We start from the raw sequence: 21,336 nt of genomic DNA on the forward strand, positions 1-21,336 counted from the left end.
TAAGATCTAAAATGTTCTGAAAACAATTTTTCCATGAAACTTCATCTCAAAACTCATCTGGTAGTGGCAAAAATCTGCTCTGAACTGATGTGAGACTATTTACAGGCTTTATTTAGCCTACCTACTGTGAATATTTCCATGTTTCACTGCAGAAATATTCGTTTTTAATTACTGGGTGATGCCTCAAACCTTGCTGGGGGTATTATAATAATATATAATATATACACTGCATTACCCTTCTAAAACTCAAACAATTTTGAATTCCAAAACACAGTTGGCCTCAGGGTTTCAGATAAGGTGTTGTGGACCTATACAGTATTATTCCAGGAATCCTAATTTAGGCACCCTATTCTTAACTATCTTTTTGATATTTTTCCTTATACTACTCCATGCACTTCAGACCCCATATTTACCACCAAGTCCTCTAAGTTCTTTCAATATACGTCTTGGAATTGCCAATTCTACTCCAACCACACTATCCCAATCATCCAACATCTAAATGACCAGATCCATAGCTTACTTCCCTGCCCTCAAGGTCTCCCCACTTGACCTCTCAAGTATAGTACAGCAGATTAAGAAATGCTCCTATATAACCACTGAATATTTCACTTCTTTGCGCAAGAACTGAATAAACTGGAACAGACAGATAATAATAGGGTAAGGACAGTGATTGTGAGATAACAGACAGAGTTTCTATTACCTTTTAAACCTTAGTTTATCTATAGTTATGAGCTAAGAAGAAGTCTTCCCTCTCTCTTTTTAAACTTAATGAAATTTAGAATTTTTCTAGTGGCCGGCCTGGTGGCGTATTGGTTAAGTTTGCGCGCTCCACTTTGGGGGCCTGGGGTTTGCAGGTTCAGATCCCGGGTGCAGATCTGGCACTGATAGTCAAGCTGTGATGTGGTGGCATCCCACGTAAAATAGAGGAAGACTGACACAGATGTTAGCTCAATGGCAATCTTCCTCAAGCAAAAAGAGAGGACCGGCAACAGATGTTAGCTCAGGGACAATCTTCCTCCCAAAAAAACCCCACAAAAATTCTAAATTAACTTCATTTATTCTGTAATTAAAACAAAACAAATGAAACATTTACTAGGCTTCTCCCCTGCTTATCACCTCAGCTAAACAAAACTCCTTGGTGTGTTTTCAAAGCCTTCTCCAGTTTGGTTCCACTAGATTCAGTGTCATGGACGCCTTTGGCAGTCTGGGAAAAGCTACAGATTCGTCTCAGAATGGTTTTAAATACATGAAATACAGTACATATGATTACAAAGAAAGCCAATTTTACTGAAATATAGTTAATTATTTTTAAAAAATATGAATGGTTTTAGATGTATGAAATAAAATACATGATTACGAAGAAAACTAATTATACTGAAACACAGTTACCAAGTGTTTTTTAAAACACCTATTTGTAATATATTACAAACGCCTCTTTACTAACACTCAACACAATAAAACTAGCAGGGATCTAGTAACAACTATAATTTTGAAGTAGTAATCTGCATAAATTATATTCACAATTGTAAAGTAATATGAAAATATCAGTGCTTTTTCTATTAGTAACAAAATCACAGGCACTGCTAATAATACTGTGATTTACTGCTTAAAATCATGATAGAAGGAAATGCTAAATTTCAGTTAGAGTTTATTGCTAGTGAAAATATAAAGGTATGATTTTTTTTCTCGTCTAAATGCATGGACTCCTCTAAATTCTATCCTCGGACCCCTCAGGGTCATGGAGCCTGGAGTAATAAGACTTCTCTACTAAATGCACCTACTTTGATCTCCCACTAGTCCCCACACGCACAGGAATCCAGTCAGGCTTGTCTGAACATGTTCAACCCCATTTTATTCCTGACCGTACTACTGCCCTTGCTTACAATGTCATTTCTCTATCTTGATGTTTATCAAAATCTTAACTACCTCTTCAAAACCAATTCAAGTTTCATCTCCTTCCTGACTCTCTTTTCTACTGGTTCAGCCCACATGGATCTCTCTATTCCTAGAACTCCTACTGCACCTGTGGGTCAATGCTTCACGACCCAACATGTAATTCTCCCCTTAGAGTTCCACTTCTGTGTCTCTTCACCTAAAGTATAAGATCCCTGGGACACGGGCTACATGCTTATATATAGGACCCTGGCTACACATAATACAGGCACACAGAATGTATTCAATAAAGAAACAACTTTCAATAAATCAAGTATTCGAAGATCATTTGTTTGGCAACTTTAAGTACCAGAAAATACCTCATGAGAAGGCCAAAAATTCCACTAAGCAGCTGAAACAGACATCATAAATTAAGCTTAACAGTTCACTTCCATCAGACCCTAGATACTCCTATTATATTAAAAACTCAGCAGCTTATTTGCTAGGCAGTAATAAATTCCAAGTACTGGGGTTGGCCCAGTGGAGCAGCAGTTAAGTGCGCACGTTCCGCTTCAGCGGCCCGGGGTTCGCCGGTTCGGATCCTGCGTGCGGACATGGCACCTCTTGGCAAGCCATGATGTGGTAGGCGTCCCATATATAAAGTAGAGGAAGATGGGCATGGATGTTAGCTCAGGGCCAGTCTTCCTCAGCCAAAAGAGGAGGATTGGCAGCAGATGTTAGCTCAGGGCTAATCTTCCTCAAAAAAAAAAAAAAAAAAAAAAAAAATTCCAAGTAATGAATCAGGAAAGGAGTGCTAAAGTAGGCATAAAACAATGATTCACTCCAAAAATATTTGCTAAGCACCTACTACATGCCAGGCACTATTCCAGATTCCACAGATTCAATGGTAAAAAACCTAAAACATCTCATGCAGGAATTTATTGTTAGACCCTGGACTAGAACCTGGGGCTCCTGACTCTCATTTTGAAGCCCTGAAACAAAAAGTTGTTTCTATTTCTCAGAAAAGGTGAAGTATGGGTCAGGGGGAATGTTCCCTATTTCAGAAGGCAGTTAAATCATATAAAACATCATAAAGAAATAGATGTAGAATTACTTAAAAAATACAGAAAATTTACATAGCATATATATGTAATATAAAAATCTCTATACATCAAATCTATAAAGAAATAAATTTTGAGATGTTTCAATTATCTGATGTAGAATATTTACTACCTAATGATACTAGATGAATAAGGTATTACTCTACTCATTGACTAATATTCTATTCACAAACACTTCATAAAGTTTTGTTTTTCTTCAAAAAGTACTGCCAAGTTGCTTCATGTATTTCATATAAAATATAAAAACTTATCTACCAATATCTCAGAGGTGGGGTGGGGTGGTAGCAGTGATTCTAAATATTATTCTAAGTGATCTTTTTTCATTAGAGGGAAGGGTCGAAAAGAGGAGGATTATGGGAATGTGGGTAGGAAACATGGAACTGCTCTCCACACATTTCAATCTCTACTGCTGATGATGACCAAAAAGAAATTACTTTTCCCAAAGTTCTTAGACTAATAGCAATGGAATTCAGACAGAGAGTGAGTGAGGGGAAGAGCAGAATGGGTGGGACTGGAACAAGTAAACCAATAGCCTGACAATGTCATGCTAGCAACCTAAAGTCATCTTGTCGAAACTCAGCTCACCCCCTCCCACCTAATAATGGATCTCTATGTTGACTATTAATAATAGAGCACGATGCTGAAGCTAGAAATCTTAGTCTTCAATTCTTCCTTTCCTTGCCGTATATAATCAACGGCAAAGTTCCACTGATTACTCCCACAAATACTTCACCTTCTCTACTTCCATAATATCCTTGTGCAGGTATCTGTTAGCTGGACACAATCATCTCTTATCTGATGGGTTATTCCACTCATAGGCCCTTCTAAGATACATCTCACAGTGGTAACAAACTCTCTAGCTCCTAAAACATAGCCAGATCATGTCACTTTCCTCCCCAAGAGAGGTAAGAGATTTTGCAGAATTATGCTATACTGAGTTTCAGCAGAAGGTGGTGACAATGACCTAAGGAATGGAAAAAAGGCTAGGCAGGAAGAGAGGAGACTTCAAGACCAAGATCTAACAAAGGAGTTAGAAAAGTTAGACAAAATGCAGGAAAGAATGTGATCAAGAAAACCAAATGAAAAGAGGTGTAACAATAATTATTATAAAATTTTAAGTTTATTATGCTTGTAATAATTTTATAACAAATAGTTTTCTAAGAATAGCTAAAATTTACTGGACATTCATTACGTACTAGGCACTGGCCAAATGATTTATAATTCATTCATTCATGTAATGCTCCCCAAAATTATGCGAGGTAGGTACCTCTATTTCTTTTCTACTTCTTTTTTTCTTGAGGAAGATTAGCCCTGAGCTAACTGCTGCCAATCCTCCTCTTTTTGCTGAGGAAGACTGGCCCTGAGCTCACATCCATGCCCATCTTCCTCTACTTTATATGTGGGACACCTACCACAGCATGGCTTTTTCCAAGCAGTGCCATGTCTGCACCCGGGATCCGAACTGGTGAACCCCGGGCCGCCGAGAAGCAGAACATGCGGACTTAACCGCTGCGCCACTGGGCTGGCGCCTAAGGACCTCTATGTCAGACTCAGTTTACTACACATCATTCTCTCCCAGAGAGAATAAGGATTATTTTATACAGCGCCCCCTGCCTTATTCCCCATGACGCCTAAAACAGAGCACTGACAATTTACATTGTTACTGTTAATAATACCAGAGAAAGCCATTGTTCCTATAAACTTTATTAACTAGTCATAGACTAACAAGATATATACATGTATATACAGATATACATATAAACATATACATACATACACATACAAACACACTATGAATCTGGAAATAAAATATTATGGCTTTCAAAAATAATTATTCTCCTGGTGCTTCAATCTGCACTGGAACAGAAACGCTCAGGGTAATTTTGCCTTGTCAAGGTCAAAGGGGAAAGGAATGTGAAAATGCTTTGTAAAGTACAGTGTTGACTGAGAAGAAACTTGGCCTATACCTCTACCATCTACCTGAAAATGGGGAGAAGGACTAGGTAGAAGACAGACAGATGGACATCACTTTCTTTAAAATGTGCACAGGGGATTTCCTATGAGACAGGCTACTACAGACGAAACTCTAAGCCCAGTCTACCACCTGCAATGTGTGCTCCGTTCGATACAAGAAGTCTGAGCCAAAGTTTAGATGATTTTGCATAAACCCATTACCACTAGGGAAAAAAGAACAAATAATGAAAGGCAAAATGTGTGCCTCACTGACCTCGGGTTAGTAATGTTGCTATGAATGAGAGCATTTGGTTGGAGTGGAATGTTTGTTTGAAAGCATCAAGGTACTACTTGGAAAAGACATTGGACCATAACCCATACTCAGGAATCTCAAAAACTCATTTACTTTCAAAAACAAGCAAGTCTTCCAGCTTTAAACTTTAGTAGTGTGCATGTGTGTTCACTCATTCATTCACAAATATTTACAGAGAGCTTAAGTGCCAGGGCATTGTACTAATGCTATAAAAACTTACATTTAGTGGGAGAAACTGAAAAGTATATAGAATATTAGAACACAATATGGTAACTCATGCAATATGGGAAATAAAGTGATAGAGATATATAAACTATCAATAAGAAAATATCATTAATCAGTTACAGCAGAAACGATTATAGCATTTACAAAATATTTTCCAGAATATCTTAATATGAAGTAAACATATCTGAATGGAACTCAGAAAATCTGTCTTTTCACCAATTCTGTAAATTGAGGCTTACACTCTCTCTTTACCAATTTATTTCTGGCTGTAAGTCAGAAATCTAAGTCTCTCCTTGCTAGCTATTTAGCATTTCTGTTTTTAATTGTTACTTTTGATCTGTCTCTCTGGCTGTCCTGTCTGTTTTATCTACAAGAGAAATGGTGCCACAGAAAGCCATTCAGGCACTCAATAATAGTTTCAAACACTTTTCACAATACACATAGAGCTAATTCATTTTATGAAGACTTAAGACAAAGCTCTGAAAATTAGTAAGACTCATGTGTCTACACTACTATCATAGCCATCTACCTATCAAACATGTATAGTGAAACATATATTATAGTAAATATATATCCCCCAAATTGTCTCCCAACCATATAATTTCTGGTACACTTAATGTCAGATACACAACAGTCTGTTGATAAACAGAACCAATCTAAATTTTCATAAAGTTCTGCACATGCTGGGAGAATCTGTTTTTTTGTTAATAAACCTTAAATACATGACAGTAAAAACAAAAAAGGTTGGGCCCGCTCCAGTGGCCTAGTGGTGAAGTTTGGTGTGCTGCGCTTTGGTGGCCCAGGTTTGGTTTCTGGGTGTGGACCTACACCAATCTGCTAGTGGCCATGCTGTGTTGGCAGCTCATATACTTAAAAAAAACCCCCAACAAAACACAGGAAGATTGGCACAGATGTTAGCTCAGGGTGAATCTTCCTCAGCCAAAAAACAAACAGAAACAAAAAAGTTAAAGATACTGTTTTTAATAAATATCACTATAATTTCTCATACATCAACTTGACTGGTGACTCTCAAACTTCTATTTCTAGCCTGAACCTCTTGCCTGAATTCCATTTCATATATCAAATCGTCTATCTGATATCTCCAGTTATATGTCTAACAGGCCTTTCAAAGTTAACATGTCCAAAACCGAACTCTTGATTGCCCAGCCCAAACTTGCTACTTCACCATCTTCCTCAACTCAGTTAACAGTGACTCCCTACCTCCAAGTGCTTGGGCCAAAAATCTTGGAGTCATCCTCAACTTCTCTTTTATGCCTCAGATCTAATTCATCAGCAATTCCTGCCCACAGAGGAAATGAAACATATCCAAAATCTGACCTATTCTCACCCTTTCCTGTTACTGCCTCTGGCCAAGCCACTATCATCTCTCATTTGGATTACTGCAATAATTTCCAATATGGATTCCCTGATTATATCTTTGCCTCACTCCCATAGTTTATTCCACACAGAGCAGCCAGAGTGAATCTTAAAAAAGGAAAGTTACTATCACTTAACAGTTTAAAGAAAAGCCATAGATCATACCAACTGATGTAGAAAAAGCAACTGACAAAATTCAATATCCAATTATGACAAAAACTCTTAAACTAGGACTAGAAAGGGAACTTTCAACCCGATAAACAGCATCTACAAAGAACCTACAGCTAACATACTTAATGGTGAAAAACTGAACGCTTTCCCCTAAGATCAGGAACAAGACAACCTTATCTGATCTCACCATTCCTAGTAAACAAAGTACTGGAAATACTAGCCACAGCAGTAAGGCAAGAAAAGGAAATAAAAGACATACAGATTGGAAAGGAAGAAATAAAACTGTCTCTATTCAGAGACACATTAGAAAACTCTGAAAGCTACCGAAAAACACTCCTAGAATTGATTAGTTTAGCAAGATCTCAGGACACAGGGTCAACTCACAGAAATCAATCATATGGCTATAAACTGGCAACAAACAACTGGAAAGCAAAATCAAAACCAAAATCACTTATAAGTGCCCCCCAAAAATGTATCTAGGTATAAATCTAAACAAAACACATATAGGATTTGTGTGCTGGAAACTACATGTCTGATGAAAGAAATCAAGACGACCTAAATATAAGGAGAGAGACACTGTGTTCACGGATTGAAAGACTCAACAAAATAAAGCTGTCAATTTTCCTCAAATTGATCTATGTGTGTAATGCAGTTCCTACCAAAATCTCTGCAGGATTTTTTGTAGATTCCAAATTTTGCATGGAAAGAAACTGGAATAGCTAAAACAATTCTGAAAAAGGAGAATTAAAGTGGAGAAATTTCACTACATGACTTTAAGACTTTATATAGCTACAGTAATCAAGACAGTGTAGTAGTGTTGGAGGGACAGAGACAAAGATCAGTGGAACAGAACAGAGAACCCAGAAACAGACCCTCACAAGTACAGCCAACTGATTTTGACAAAGGTACAAAAGCAATTCAAGGGAGAAAGGCTAATTTTTTCAACAAATCATGTTGTAACAACTGGACATCAACAGAAAAAAAATGAACCTCAATCTAAACTTCACACCTTTATATAAAAATTAAGTGAAAATGGATCATACAAGACATAAAGCTTTTAAAAAACTTTTAGAAGAAAATCTTTGGGACCTAAGATTAAGCAAAGAGTTTTTAGACTTGACAACAAAGGTATAATCCATAAAAGAAAAGATGAATAAATTAGACTTTAACAAAATTAAAATTAAATTTTTTTGCTCTGCAAAAGCCCCTGTTAAGAGGATGAAAAGATAAGCCACAGACCAACAGAAAATATGTGCAAATCAGATACTTAACAAAGGACTTGTATCCATAATAAAGAACTCACTAAACTCAACAAGAAAACAAACAATTCCATTAGAATATGAGCAAAAGACTTGAACAGACACTTCACTACAGAGAATATACAGCCAGCAAAGAAGCACATGAAAATATGCTCAATATCATTGGCCATTAGGGAAATGCAAACTAATGCTATGATGAGCTGTCACTTCACACCTGTATTAGCATGGCTGAAAAAAAAATACTGACAATACCAAATGTCGACAAGGATGCAGAGAAACAAGATCTCTCATATATTGCTGGTGGGAATGTAAAATGGTGCAGCCACTCTGGAAAAGTGAAAGTTTCTTATAAAGTTAAACATACATTTATCATACAACCTAACAATTGCACTCTTGGGGATTTATCCTAGAAAGATGAAAATGTATTTTCATATAAAAACCTGTACAAAACTGTTCACAGCAGTTTTATTTGTATAGCCCAAAACTGGGAACCCAAAACTCCTTCAATCAGTCAAGAAGCAAATCATGGTACATGTATACAACAGTATACCTCTTAACATTAAAATGGAATGAACTATTGACACCCGCAACAACTGGGATGCATAACGATGAGTTAAAAAAGTCAATCCCCAAAGAAAACATAATGTATGATTCCACTTATGTAACACCTCTAAGTGATAAAATTATAGTGATAGAGAATAGACCAGTGGTTGCCAGGGTGTAAGGTTGGGGAAAAGATAGGACTTTATGGGGGTAACACAAAGAAGTTTCTTTGTGGTAATGGAACAGTTCTAGCTTTATATCCTGACTATGAAGGTTACACGAATCTATACACATGATAAATTATACAGAACTATACACAGACAGAAAAATCATGTTCTATAAAGTAAGGGGGGAAAAGGCTAATAGATCATGTCCTAAAACCGCTCAGTGGATTCCTATCTCACTCTGAATAAAATTTGAAGTCCTTACTACCATCCAAAGATGCTACATGAAAAGCACATCCACACTCGGACCTCATCTACCCTTCCCCCCTCTCTCAATCTAACTACACTGGCCTTCCTGCTCTTGGAACATGGCAAGCCTGCTCCCACGTAAAGGCCTCTGCATTTGCTATTGCCTCCATTTGGAAAGCGCTTCCCCTTTATCACTTCATTCAGATACCTGCTCAAAAGTCATCTAATCAGAGAAGTTTTCCCTGTCTCCCCCCATATAAAGTGATGGCTTCTTCCTCTTTCTCTCTCCACAGGAACCTTAAAACCAACAAAGAGAACTCAAATATCTTCCTTACGTGTTACTGTCCCTGGTATGTTCTTGTACTGCTGAATGGCAGGCATACAGGATGCACCCAGGTACTCAAGCTAGGGCACATGTGATCCCTACCTTGCCTTACCTCACACTTGGTATTCTCTTCTCAAATTCATCATCTACTCTTCTCCTTAAAAACAGCCTTAATTCAGATCCATATCAACTCACAAACAGGTTATAAGGCCTGTCCTCCCTCCCAAGCCTGGCTCTTTAAATTTCTCTACAATGCAGCCAGAGAAATCTTTCTAGAACGTTAATTTAAGCATTTGTCTTCCATCATTTGTAGTCAAATCTACTTTACAGAGCATACAAGTATCCTCATGTTCTATCTTCTAATTTTCACTTCACTTCCTATTAACCCACCATGGTGGAACTCGTCATAGTTACTTGAATACATGTGGACTTTCCTACCTCCACGTTGTTTTCTCTGACAGAAATGGGCTCTCTTCTCCCAACCTGTACTTCTCTTTCTTGTCCATCTGACACACATTCAGATTAAGTATCACCTTTCCTATGAAGATTTCCCTGGTGTATCCCTCCATCTCTCACTGAGTCAGACACTCTCTCCTGTAGATTCCTAAAGTGTTTTATGTTTAACCCTATCACTGCATTTGTTACAGAACAGCATACTAGTTTGTATACATCTCCCTTGGGGGCAAGAACTGTATCTTACTGATCTTCCCATCCCCAACACCTAGCAAAGAACCTGGGACACAACAGGAACTCAAAACTAACTCACAACTATTGGATAAGTGAATTAGATTGACCAAAAAAGAATGTAGAGATGAGACATAGTGGAAGAATGAGTCAGGTCAGATTTCCTGGGTCAGCCAGCTCTTTTGCACAGGTGTGTCATAGATGGCATATCAAACAAACTCTGTGGAGTTTCTTTCCATTCTTTTGATCACGTGATAGCCTATAAAAGCTGAAGTACTGAAGCTTGATCCTGACGCTTGGTTTGGCTAAGATCACCAGTTCAACTTTCCTATGAACCAGTTACCATCCCCCAAAGAGAACTTCTTATTCTATCTGCAGAGCTGGAGCAATGGCTCTCAGTAGTAAATTCAAACTCAGCTCTCATCCTGTAACTCAAGCCACTGTCCATGAGGGGAAAATCTCATGAACAGAATGAGGATGTCTCACTCAGGCCAACCTCAGCTACAAAAAAAATCTCAAAACGGGGAAAAAAAGAAAGAAAAAGTAAGTCCAACCAATATGTGTCAATATTTTTATATGTAAAGAAGCAGAATTGTCAACATGGAAATGAGAATTTTTTTTGAAACCTTCATTTCCATGTGTTTATCTTCCCATTTCCTTAGAAAATCATCAAGTGGCAAACAGCACTTAGTCAAGTACAGTTCAGATACACGCTAGTCACAAGGTAAACAGTAAGTTACTGTCAATGCAAATATACAGTGCCTATATGTCCACCAACTTTTGTTTGACAATGATCTCTTACATATCTCCTTGAATACTTTTTCCCTTCAATTCTAGTAACTACTTAACTATGATGCCTGCATACATCTGCTTAAGTTCCAGAGTAGACGCCCATGTTTATCAGGTCACTAATTGCCTTTTAAAAATTAACCAAGCAACTATAGCACAATTTGAGCTCAGTGGATTAAAAAAGAACACAGTCTATTCTGAATTCTTTTTAAAAAGCAAGTTTTCTTGCTTATATTGCTATCTTCTCTGTAACTATTTTCTAGTGACGACTTAGCACGAATAAAAACCTATGATCAGAAAATGCTAGTATAAAAAGGAAAGAATAAAATACAGAATAGTCCACAGAATGTCAAGAATATGGAAGCAAATATCAATCTTTATCCCACAGATTTGAATATTATTAATTTTTAAAGGGCGGTTTCTTTAATTTAAATTTTCATACAATTGATTATTGGTTTATTTGCTGCATATAAGACAGACTCTTGCAAATGACAAAAGGCAAAATTAGCTTGCTGACCTAATTATTACTGGCATTAAGTGACCCGCCCTGAAAAGATATGAAAATGTTAGGTTTTCAAAATAATCGTATTTGATGAAAACAAAAATGAAACTTCTGTGTATATACATATACTCTTTCATACTACATGTTGACTTTGCTAACAGCAAAACTATTCAGCTATAAAAACTAGACTGAAAAGACCAATATGTACCTCACAATTCTTTCTGCAATAATAATGCTATTTATCTGATGATTAATGGCTGAGTCTCCATCACTCTTTCTGCTTCTGGCTTTATTTCACAGACTGCACAAAATCTGCACATGTATAAGACTAATGAGTACGCATTACCTCTAGGATTAGAGATTTCATGTATACGCTACAAAATGTTCTAAACATACTTATTAAAATGCAGGGGTTTTTTGTTTGTTTATTTGTTTTTACCGTTTCAACAGTAACTACAGCAACTGTATTTATATTTCAGTAAAAAGTTATTTGTGCTATAGGCCCAGGAAGAGTTCTGAAGTTTACTGAGTGATTGATGAAGAAACAGTATTATCAATATGCTAAAATATTATTTATACAAACAGCATTTAATACTAATTAGTAGAGCAAAATATTCTACAACAATCACACCAGGTCACTCAATGTATTAAGACAAAAAAACCTTTAGGAAAAAGATCAAAGCAAAAAAAATCCACAGTTAATCCAGTAACAAACATCAGAAAATTTAACACTATACTCCTTCTGAATGTAAATATGGACATAGAAAAGAGTATTATCAAAATAACGAGAATACATTAAACAGTAATTTAAAACAGAGAAAGTGTAAACATTATTTTACACAGATAAAGTGGTACAAGTTTTGTAGTATTATATTTAACCTCATTTTGAGGTGTTTTCAAAATATGATCCATGCCAATTTTCTAGTGCTTTCCATACAAAAGAACTAAATTGTGGGTTGTAGACTATTTTCAAATTGAAAACATAGGCTTTTTCACAGGAACGGGTAAGAAAAATACAAAAAATTAGTAATTCGCATGTTTATTTTGTGATTAAGAAAGTAACGGTATGCTTTATTTCATCCTTGGTTTAAATAGTTACAGTAAATTAAACATTATAGAAATTATTTCCTTTTCGTTCTCTTTGTTGAGGGAAAATGAAGTGAACAGGTACCCTGAAGGAAAAACCTAACAAAGCAACATTCCAAATGTAAAATTACTTCCCATGATTTAAGCTACGTCTAATGTAACCAGAACAAGAACTTGCCTTGTTCCATTTGAAAGCTTCATACTTTTAAAAATTAAACTTTACTAAATAGAAGGTACTCAAAATGAAGCTAATACAAGAGAGTTACAGGGAAGAAAAGTTGTCCTGAAAAGCACAGGACATCATAGGACATATTTTACACTTTGACTACTTCCTGCTTACTGATGCCCACTAAGTTCCAGGTAGGTACTGTGTTAGGTAACATGAGAAATACAAATATAATGAAACCACCATGCAGAGTAGGTATTACTATACATATGCATTTTTCTAAAGGAAAGTTCTAGGCTCAAAGAGTTTGAGTGATTAGCCTAAGACCACGAAGCTATAGTTAGAAACAGAACTCGATTTTAACTTGGACTCATCTGACTTTAAAGCCCAGGCCTTTTCTTATTATACCTCACTGACTCCCAAAATGGTAAAATTAAGCTACTTAGTTAAAGCGGTGGAGGTTGACAAGTTAACAGATACCAACTCAAAGTCAAAAGTACTATTTTCTTCAGTTGCTGAGAGAATTAAAACTAGGTAAACTCCCTTCTACTCCTAAATCCCCAGTTCATGTCGGAATTATGGTTTTTGTTGATTTCTCTGACTAAACAAAACTTGCCCATGTTCTGCAAGGTCAAGTTGCTGATTTCAAGATTTTCTTTGTATTGCCAAGTATCTTCTCTCATTGATAGGGAATGGAAAAGCAGTGCACCGAATTGCCATTGGCTCTATACTGATGAAACAAGCAGTATCTTTGGCCTGCCTGCCTGGCAAACTGACAGGAAGCAAACTGGTGATATGCTCAATTTTGCTAACACTAAAAATGGTTAACATTAAGATATTAAAGGTCAAAAGAAATTTTCCTTAATATAAATGTCACAGTAAAATGTTAAGCTAAATCTCAAAGTAAGACTACTATTTAATAATTTAGATCAAAGCATAATTAATAAACCAGGGAATAAGCAGAATTTACTAACCAGAAATTACTTTTATACCTTCCCCACCTTTTTGGCAAAAAGTCACTGTCATTCCCCCAGAATCTGTCTTCTCCACCAGCCAAAAAGGCAAGTTACATGGTCAGAATTACCCCCTGGAAACGTTCAAGTGCCTGACATAGCACTATCTCTGTAAGACACCCAGGAGCGTGGCAGTGCTTTCACCTTGGTGTTTCAGAGCAAGGCTGGGTGAGGGCTGGGTGCAGGGATCACACACTTCAACGGATTAATTCTTTTGAATAATTCTACTAATAACAATCAGAGTTCATATATTTCCACCAAAATTTCTGTTAAATTCTATATATCTTTATTCTTGCTTCTCCTCTCTGTCTCTCTCTGTAGGACCTTTCCAACCTCCACTTTATTATTTGGCTTCTGTGACTTGTACTAGGACTGTTTTTATTTTTCTTCTTAAGTGAAACAAGAATGCCATTTTCTTTACCAAGGCAATTAAAAGACTATAAATTTTTATAATGCCCTCATCTATGTTTTACCTGTTTGTGGATAAATTAGACTTTCTTTCTGAAGCCACTCAAATTGACACTCTGGAACAGTCTCTCTTCCCAGTGGTAGGTTGTCACAGTTCAAAACAAGCAAACAAACAAAAAACTCACTAGAGTATCAAAATGTTCAATTGGGGGCCAGCCCGGTGGTGTAGTGGTTAAGTTTGCACGCTCCACTTGAGCCACCTGGGGCTCGCAGGTTCGGATCCTGGGTGCAGATCTACACACAGCTCATCAAGCCATGGTACGGCAGTATCCCATATACAAAACAAAGGAAGACTGGCACAGATGTTAGCTCAGGGACAATCTTCCTTAAGTAAAAGGAACAAGATTGGCAACGGATGTTAGCTCAGGACCCATCTTCCTCACCAAAAAAAAATAATAATAAAATATTTAATTGCATGTATTTCTATCTCATTTCTAAAATAGTATTGTGGCACAACAAACTTCGATATAAAGCAACTTGTTCCTATACATCTTCGTGGGGAATTTTTTATAAAGCCAAGAAATATTTTGTGTAAATGACTAAAGGTCTCAGAAGTTAAGGGAAGTCTTAAGTTTTAGAAAAGCTACAATTATTATTCATCAGGTAGAGGATAACTTGCCACAGAACAGGAATAAGCTGACTGCTGCTAAGATGTAAACATCTGAAAAATGTAAAGCAGGGTGGGGCAGGGTGGGATGTTCTGCCGTTTCTGTGAAAACACCAATATTCCCCACATCACAGGAATGTAAGAAAGTGAGCCATTTAATTCATAAAGCCAGTATAAATCTACAGTTTCTTTGAAATTGCCTTAAAGAGATAAGATAAACTTGTCTTTTAACAGTTAAGAGGATATAATTATGCGTGGATTATTTCTTCTACCTTGCTTTTTAAAACTGATACTCACTTTTTTACTTTACTGTCAACAACTTCATAGGATAGGTTAACGAATACTAATCTAGCTGGAAATAATCAATTTCTTCCTTTCAATTTCTAGGATATTTTTCAGATTCTTGGCTAGATTAAAAAAAAAAATGGCATTCAGAAGACTTCATATCTTAGTCTGCGCCTAAAACTAGCGATTCAAAGACTTAAGTCCGGTGTAGCTACTTTTGAAACTCAGAAGGTGCTTATGACCAAAAAGAGTTGCAATACACAGAAAAACTATCAGTGAGAACCAGGCAACACTTAACACACAGAACTACTTCTTGAGCTCCTAAATACAGGCCAACCACTGAAGATATGGTGAAGTCAAGACTGAAAGGAAAATCAGACATGATGTGTCCTTGACAAACTCAATTTAGTGACTGTCCAGTCTAAATATGAAAAACAAATACGGCAATTTGATTGGCTATTCCACTCTTCCTTCAGAAAACCCATCCAGAATTTGCATTATTTTCTTTTATCTTCGTAAAAGTTTTCCTTAATATTTGCTAATTTTTTGGATTACCCCTCTTCACACAATAAAGGAGTAATAAATAATGACAAAAGCAAACATTTATTTACTACTTACAATATGCCAGGCACTATACTAAATGTTTTATAAGTATTTCCATGCGTTAGAATCTTACACAACGCTTGTATCTACTTATCAAAATGTTGAGATCCAACTCATCAACCTATATACCAAGATATGTCACAACGTTCTTTCACTAGAAAAAGACTGCAGGTTTACTCCTGATAGCAGTGACCAGGTAACACGTACAAACTCCCCAGAAAGCACCAGTGATCTGAAGTTACAGTTGCGTGTTAATTGCCCTTATGCTCTCAGACAAGACTGCTTTAGTGGTTAACAAATGTCTATCAAACAGTGTCCCACACAGCGCTACGACAGGTTCTTGGAAGGCTCACCAACTTCAACTGTGCTTTATACAACTCCAGATAAGCAACAAAAAACTTGCAATCTACTAAGCCCCTTGTATATATCAGATAATTTACACAAAATGAATAATTTATCATCACAACAGCCTTATAGATATTATATTCATTTCACAGAGAAAAAAACAAGCTCAGAGAGGCTGAGAAATTGTAACTGGCCTCAAATCACAAAGCTAATGAGTGGCAAAACCCTGATTCAAACCAGGATAGCAGACTCCAAATTTTCTGTTGAGCCACAAAGCAGCTTTCTGCTGCTTTTCTGCTTTTAAACTCTGTAACTGAAGTACAAACACAATTGTGTTCCCAAGTTATGAGGTGTATTCTTAACCAAAGAAAAAATTTATGTATGGGACAGTTGTTTTTGAAATCAAGAGTAATATCCATTATGCAGGTTTTAAATGAGTAAATATGCAGTCTATTCCCCAACCCCTTTTTCGTTTTACTTTTCTCCACAGTACTTTTTCTCCCAGACACACTACATTTTACTCATTTATGATGTGTTCCACTACTAAAATGTAAACTACATACATGAGGACAGAAATTGTGTCTCCTATTCACTGCTGCCATCTCCAGCATCTTCACGGTCCCTGGCACAGACGAAGTGCTCAATAAATATTTGTGAAATGAATGAAAGATTGGCACCCAGCAGGCATTCAGTAAATGCTGGTTTCTTTTTCTTTCCTTTACTATGCAGGAAACACTAAAAAGGCTACCATTAAGATATTAAAGGTCAAAAGAAATGTACCACTCCCTGGATTTTCAACTGGAAGAGATGATTAGAGATGCATTAGAATTTCTTATTAAACTTCTACATTAAAAATGTTAAGAGGCAAATCAAAAAGATACATTCAGCAAAGCCTCATTTATCAAGCATCATCAGGAGATAGAGGGGTCTACATAAGCTATATTTTGAAGGAATGCACTTTTAAGTGCCAAAGCTTTAATCCATTTTCATACAGATCTTTTACTGATATTAATATACACAATTTTACTTTGTGGCAATTCTGACTTGGCTCTCCTTCTGAAACATCAACTTGTCAGCTGACACCTCTTACTGGGTTTTTAACAGTAGTTCATTCCTTTTCTGAGGATTAAGAAATTAGAAATTAGGCATATTCGGTAAAATGAGTCAACGAAAACCAAAGTGAAAAGTCAAGTGAAATGTATAACTTCATTGCTAGAAGGCTAGCAGTAAGTACTACTTAGTACTAAACATTGTGTTCTGAGGGACAGAATACATAGAAAACAGAGAAGACGACAGTCATTCTTAATCCCTGACTATCAAGATCATAGTCAAGTTGAGTGGTTAAAGAGAAGGTAAAAAGTACAGAACTGCTACCCCTCAGAGCACTTACTCAAGTATTTTTAGCTTTCTGATTCAGCAACAATCTTTGATTATTTAGGATCAGAATCATAATAAATGAAATGTTAAAATACTATAAGTATTTTGGAAATATGAGCCAGAGGTAAATATATCTGAGCACACACAGAAATTTCATACAATTTCAATGTCTCCAGATCCTTACCATCTTAATACAGAAGGTTCAAAATACAATGACACGTAGATTGTTAGAGTCTATCAAAAGATTCAGAGCAATTCTCCTTAGTGCCATTCAGCCCGATCATCTTCCTATGCTTGGCAGCCACCACTACGCACATCTGCACATTCCTAGCTGCCTAAAACTGTTCATCTAATCCTTTACCAGCATCTAATCCCCATCTTCTCCTCCTTACTACTGTTTTGCCCCAACATTCACATTTGCCTCTGCTATTACCTCATAATCCTTCTACTATAGAGTCCTAATCTTAGATGGATCAAATAAAGATGACATAAGTGAAACAAAGGAAAAGGGCTATTACTCTTCTCCTCTGGGTCATGGGAGTCTGACCAGGTAGAGAATGGACTTCAAGTCTTTCTGAATTATATTTAATTTACAAAATCTATATATTGTAAAAATTATCAGGAATTTATTTTCAAAACATCTATAACAAGCAAAAAATCCCCCTTTAAAGGATGCTACCATTAAAGAATAAACTTTTAGTCTTGATCAGTTTATATAACTAAAATTTTTAGAAAATTCAGACATTCCTCAAGCACTTTTTGGCCTGAAACTCAAGTTTCATGAAAATGGTCTACATTACACCTATTTTTCAAAGTGCAGCATGTCCAAAGACACATATGTACATTTCATCCTAAATAGTATTTTGAGAAAAGAATTTTCCTTACAGGGAAAACTACAGAAGTAGAATAAACTTTCATTTTTGTCCAGATACAAGACTAATCATGTCAAGACATTTACCCAAGAGTAATGTGTTACCAATACTAAAGGAGCAACACTCAGTAATGACCTAATTGGGGATGTGGGTAGTGTCTACTTAACTCTGCAGAGTTTAAAAACCTCATTTCATTAGATGTACTAATTGGATGCAAGTCTTAAACAATATCCTTAGCTGAAGGTGAGCATTCTTTCCACTAGACAGAAGACCAAATATAGGTGCTATTTCAATCAAATGGGATTGATTTAAGTTAAAATTTATTTTTTCAGGAAATCTGTATCAGATGAAACTCTGATCCTTTACCCACTTCTTAATGAGTTACAAAAGCACAGGTTCTACTTATGTGACAGTTCACTAAAGAGGGCTGAATGGCTACATTTCATCAGTGTCTTTTGAGAATACTTTTAAACTCAGGAAAAGTTATTCCACACACCCCAGAGAAAGATGAAATAATGAAGTATGTTCAGTGGATGACTTACTCATCTAATTAACACATTCAACTTTCAGTTGATCCTTTAAAGATTTAAACCTTAGGCACCCCCTATTAGAAACTGATTCGATTTAAGGGGGAAAAACCCCCACAGAAGTTCTGAATCACTGGAATTTTTGTTCTATTTCCTGTTAACACACTGATAGTAACATCATTCAATATACTCGTTCCACACACAGTTTTTAAAAGCTATAAGATCCCTTTTAAACTAGCTTGGCCCTAATTTAATTTGTAGCTTATTTATCTGACAATTCCTTCCATTGTTTCTAATTTAAGTGCTTAGCCAAAGCTTACACTAAGATGAACAGCGTGTCTTCCTTTATTACAAAATGCAATGGTTTCAAAATCTAGAGTTTCAAACTGTCAGGGTTTAAAATGAATCACGATTTCACTGTCACAAAGAATTTAAAGGTATTTTAAAAAATACTCTGCTACTGTACGAAGAGTGTGGTAAGCAGCAGTACTGTAAAAACTGAAAGCAAAAACTGGATTCTATGCCCACCAAAATTCCAGGCCAAATCTGAAACTGCATAATGAGCAACATACCCTTCCGAGTGAGCTAAAACACAAACTAATTCCTTTTATAAAATGTGAATCAATCCGACCCTAAAACTTGACACTTTCCAAACTTACCTAAAACCAGACAAAATGGATGCAAAATTACACTGCCTCCCTGTTGCCTCGAATATGACTTTAGTGTTCAAGAACTTTCCAATGAATAAAGGCACTGAAAACAGCCTCGCACTGGGGACCTTGATTTCACGAACTCTTGAGAAACCTCGGTGAAGCCGCAAACTCCCTCCGCTCTCCTGGAAACCCCTCTTATCAGAAGCATTTGAAGAATTTCTCCCCGACAATTAAGATGACTTGAAGAATGGAAACCTAACATCTCAAATATACTATATATGGAAGGAAACATGGCCAAACACATAAATACAAACTCACACGGTCTCTGACACTTTGGTATACCACTCTGCCCGGGCAACCCCACAGCATCAGCAGCAGAAAGATACACCTGTCACCTGTTCAGCCCGACCCAGACCCTTTCAGCCTCCCTGCCACAATCACAATCTCCGAGTCGGAGGTCGATGGGACCAGAAAACTGGAATGAGCCTGTGAGATCTAGGGGGCCGCCTAGTCACAGCGGGGCTTGCTCCCCACTTCCAGGTGGCTGCAGAAAAGCAGCGCTGGAAAGGGAACGACCATCTCTTCCCTGACCCCCACACACCTCGCTCGGTCTGTCCTCCCACTGCCCTCGCCCCTAAGGCATCTTCATCCGACCACGGCTCCCCAAAAGGAGTCTTCCTTCCCCCACCCCCCTCGCACACATGCCAGAGGGGCGGGCCGGGGGCACCGGTGCAGGCAGGGGCCCTCCCCCACCCGGCTCTCCCCCTCCCCCTCCACACACGCTCCCCGGAGCCCAGGCCCGGCCCGATGCTCCCCACCCCCACGCGGCTGGAGGACTTGGGGGGCCTCCCTCTCCGCCTCGCACTGGGGGAAGGAAGGAGGCGGAGGGAGGAAGAGCGAGAGGAAGAAGCGGACGCCCCGCAGGGGCCTCGCGCGGCGGCAGAGCCCCTTCCAGACGGAGGGGGTGCGGGGAGAGCCGGGACGGGGGCGCCGCCGCGGCCCGGCAGCGCTGTCCGCTTACCCTTCGCCGCCGCCGCCGCTTCCCCCTCCTCCTCCTCGGCCGCCGCCGCCGCCTCTCCCACTAGGGCAGCCGTCTCCACCGTCGCCGCCGCCTCCACCACCACGGCCGCCGCCAGCGCCGCCGCCGCCTCCGATTCCGCCCGGCAGGGGGGACACCTCAGCCCGCCCGCCCTCCCCGCTCAGCCCCTCCGCTCGGCCGCCGCCGCCACCTCCCTCCGGCCGCCGCCGCCGCCGCCGCCGCCGCTCGTGGCTGAGGGGGAGGGGTGGGGGTCGGGCTGGGGCGCCCCGCCGGCGGCTGCTGCGGCTCCCGAACGCGGGCTGGGTGGCTCCTCGGCCGCCGCTCGCTCGGCCTCCCGCCCTCCCTCGGCCCCCACCCCCCTCGCGCTCGCCTGCCCTCCCCCCACCCCCCCAGCTCTCGCTCGCTCTCGCCGCCGCTCCGCCAGCCCAGTGCAAATCAAAATACTGTCACACAATATGGCGGCGCGACGGCCGGCAAACACCGCGAGATCTGCGGCCGCGGCCGAGGCGGCGGCTGTGACGAGGCCTCCCCCGGCCGGGCGGCGGCGGCGGCGGTGGCGCGGGGATGCTCTGCCTCCGCCTCGCCCCCTCCCCCGGCGCGCTCCCTCGCTCGCAGGCTCCCCGCCCGCGCGCGGAGCTGGAGGGAAGGCGCGGACCGGCGCGGACCGGCGCGCGAGCGGGGGCGCGGGGCCGAAGCCCGGGAGCGCCTGGGAGCCTGCTTTTGTCTGCCCCGGGCCGCCGGCGCTCGG

At 39.1% G+C, this 21,336-nt stretch overlaps 1 protein-coding gene across 3 annotated transcripts in view; it reads right to left on the reverse strand.

The window, feature by feature from the left end:
- TAB2 (TGF-beta activated kinase 1 (MAP3K7) binding protein 2) overlaps nucleotides 1-20,709 on the reverse strand; it is a 78,828-nt gene extending 58,119 nt beyond the window's left edge. For 2 of the 3 annotated variants that reach the window (XM_070602958.1, XM_070602960.1), the window contains exon 1: nucleotides 20,571-20,707. The gene's annotated coding sequence lies outside the window, so the exon portion shown is untranslated. Of the gene's footprint in view, nucleotides 1-20,570 lie in introns of all 3 variants that reach the window. The other variant, XM_070602959.1, reaches the window with a different exon arrangement.
- Between the last annotated feature and the right edge of the window lie 627 nt (nucleotides 20,710-21,336).

The sequence above is a fragment of the Equus przewalskii genome, chromosome 32 (assembly GCF_037783145.1).
Source record: "Equus przewalskii isolate Varuska chromosome 32, EquPr2, whole genome shotgun sequence".
NCBI classification, from domain to species: domain Eukaryota; kingdom Metazoa; phylum Chordata; class Mammalia; order Perissodactyla; family Equidae; genus Equus; species Equus przewalskii.